General features: G+C 43.0%; 1 pseudogene; it reads left to right on the forward strand.

The window, feature by feature from the left end:
• Window positions 1-768: 768 nt before the first annotated feature.
• LOC129692826 (ATP-binding cassette sub-family F member 2-like) lies at window positions 769-2369 on the forward strand (annotated as a pseudogene).
• Window positions 2370-3453: the final 1084 nt, after the last annotated feature.

A 3453-nucleotide genomic window follows, 5' to 3' on the forward strand; every position in this document is an offset into this window, starting at 1 on the left:
TTTATGAAAAACATAATATAATATGAGAGAACAGATGCTCACAGTTAAGTGATTGATCCAAAATAATCCATCTTCTTCATGGATAATTTTTTAAGACATCATATCTAAAATTCTCCTGGTAGTTGAACTTCTTTAATTAATTCCACCCAAAACTTTACTTCCGAGAAAGAAGAGAATAGTTATTTCATTGTCACCCCATTGTGAAAAAAGAAGTCCAACAAATGTTCTCTCATTTTCAAGACTGTGTTAAGACCCTTTGGAAACAGACACTACAAAAATTGATTTCTTCAGTGAAATATAATAACAGTTCCCTCTATTATTAATGTTTAAACACTTGGGTTAGAAGCAGGTATACTTCCTCCAATATTTGTTCTTTACCAAACATAGATCTCTTCTATGCACATTTTGATTATTTTGATTAGGTGGTATTTATTCAAAAGGCAAGAAGTACCAACATGCATAGAATAATGTATAAGGCTGGACTATGGAAACACAGATTAATTATGTAGTTGAGAATCCTTAGCCAGAAAGAGTGGTAGCACCAAAAAAATCACTCATAAAATAAAAGAGGCTAGAACAACTGGCATAGGGATGTGCATGTTTTCTTCTGATGTATTAAAATAAGATCTAGTTTAGGAAACTATTTTATGCAAAGTCTCTGAATGATCGGGAGTCTTGTTTTTCAGTTTTAGAATAGCAAAATCAGAAAAGACCTGTTCAAGTAGAAAGAATGTTATTCTGTAGCCTGCATGTCCTTGAGTTCCTCCCATGCTGGAGAGGGAAGCTGAGTGGTTAGCTCATGAGGATGTGGAGTGTGAGAAGTTCATGGAACTCTATGAGAGGCTAGAAGAACTGGACACTGATAAGGCTGAGATGAAGGCCTCAAGGCTCTTACACAGACTGGGTTTCACCCCTGCCATGAAGTGCAAGAAGTTAAAAGACTTCAGTGGTGGCTGGCAGATAAGAGTTACTCTTGCCAAAGCCTTCTTTATTCAGCCCTTAATGCTGCTTCAGGTCGAGCCGACCAACCACCAGGGCCTGGATGTTTGTGTATGGCTGCAAGAAGAACTTAAGACTTTCAAGAGCATCCTGGTCCTTGTGTCCCATTCCCATGACTTTCTGAATGGAGTCTGTACCAACATCATCCACATGCACAAGAAGAAGCTGAAGTTCTACATGGGTAATTATGATCAGTATGTGAAGATACGGCTGGAGCTGGAATTAAACCAGATAAAGAGGTTTCACTGGGAGCAAGTCCACATAGCATATGAAAAACTACATTGCCAGGTTTGGCCATGGCAGTGCCAATCTGGCTTGGCAGGCTCAAAGCAAAGAGAAAACACTACAGAAAATGATGGCATCAGGACTGACAGAAAGGATTGTGAGTGACAAGACACTCATTTTATTTCCCACTGTGTAGTAAGATCCCACCACCTGTCATTATGGCGCAGAACGTGAGCTTCAAGTATACAAAGGATGGGCCTTGCATCTATAATAATCTAGAATTTGGCATTGACTTTGAGGCAGAAGTTGCTATGGTTGGAGCCAACAGTGCAGGGAAGTCCAGTCTTCTGAAGTTGATAACTGGAGAGCTTCTGCAGAGATGGAATGATCTGAAAACATTCTCATGTTAAGATAGGATGTTACCATCAGCACTTACAGGAGCAACTGGACCTGGACCCTTCACCATTGGAGTACATGATGAATTGCTACCCAGAGATCAAAGAGAAGGAGGAGATGAGGAAGATCATTGGGAGATATGGCCTCACTGGGAAACAGCAGTTGAGCCCAATCCATAATCTGTCTGATGGGCAGAAGTGCTGAGGGTGGCTGAACTGTCTGGCCTGGCAGAACCCTCATATGCTTTTTCTTGGCAAGGCTACCAATCACTTGGACATTGAGACCATTGATGCACTGGCACATGTCATCAATGAGCTTGAGGGTGGCATGATGCTAGTCAGCCATGACTTCAGACTCATCCAGCAGGTTGCACAGGAGATTTGGGTCTGTGAGAAGCAGACAGTCACCAAGATTGGCCTGGAGACATCCTGGCCTACAAAAAGCACCTCAAGTCCAAGCTGGTAGATGAGGAGCCCCAGCTCACCAAGAGGACCCACAATGTAGGAGCCTCTGCCAGGCTTGAGTCAGGAATGCTACCTAGAAACCTGACCAGCCACTCAGGACAGGACCCTGAAGCTGCACTCCTGCATTGCTGCAATACTGCCCCTAGTCTCTCCCCTCAGCATGTTATCTTCAGCTGGACAACACTTGTCCCTTTCCCACCCTCCTTCCTCTCTGGCTTTTCCCTTCAGGCTCTTGCTGGTTACCTTGCCCTGAAAGATGCTGCCAAGGGTACCTTGGTTAACTGAGGGGCCCAAGCCCTGGTCTGGCCCTGGAACGATTCAAGAGCCTCATTTTATGGGTTTTGGTGATGCTGGAGGAATACCGTGAACCCATCACACCCATTCCTTATTGCTTCCGGTTTGGATTCTGGGCCAGGGGCTTAGTCCTGGTTGGGATTTTAATAATTATTTAACGTTGCAGATCTGTGTGTCATCTACAAATTGTCCAATAAATAAAGAGGATGCTAAAAGAAGCATACATCTTAGAACATATAAAACATATGTAATCATATGAATAATATCATAGACATAAATAAATAAAAAGTAATTTGATAAAAATCTTAAAAGAATTCAAATCTAAACTTTTATGTAAAAACAATCAGTGATTTCTACTTTAAATCTTTAAGGTGCACATCTACTCATTAATAATTTTTTATTAATTTTATTTAATTTATTATTACAGTTTATTCCTATTGTATCCTAACTGTAGCCCCTCCCTCCTCTCCTTCCAGTCCTACCCTTTCTCTTCTCCCCCTATGCCCCTCCCCTAATCCACTGATAGGGGAGGGCCTCCTCCCCTTTTATCTGATGCTAGCCTATCAGTTCTTATCAGGACTTGCTGCATCCTATTCCTCTGTGCCCTGGCAAGAACACACTCTTCAGGGGGAGGTGATCAAAGAGAGGACCACCGAGTCCATGTCAGAGACTGTCGCTGCTCCCCTTACTAGGAAGTCCAGTTGGAAAGTGAGCAGCCTGTGAGTTTCATCTGAGCATGGGGTCTAGGTCCTTTCCATGCATAACCTTTGGTTGGAATATTGGTCTCTGCAGGCCTCCTTGTGCCCAGTTTTTTAGCTCTGTTGGTCTCCTTGTAGAGCTCCTGTCCCTTCCAGGGCTTTCTATCCCCCCTTCTTCTATAAGATTCCCTGCACTCTACCCGAAGTTTGGCTATGGGTCTCAGTATCTGCTTCCATACCCTGCTGTGTAGAATCTTTCAGAGGCCACATATGGAAGGTTCCTGTCATGTTTCCTGTCTTCTCCTACTTCCAATGTCTGTCCTGTTTGCTCTCCTGAACGAGGATTAAGCCTCTTCCCTAGGATCCTCCTAGTTGTT

The sequence above is a fragment of the Psammomys obesus genome, unplaced genomic scaffold (assembly GCF_907164565.1).
Source record: "Psammomys obesus unplaced genomic scaffold, mPsaObe1.curated_primary_1811, whole genome shotgun sequence".
In the NCBI taxonomy this organism is placed as follows: Eukaryota; Metazoa; Chordata; class Mammalia; order Rodentia; family Muridae; genus Psammomys; species Psammomys obesus.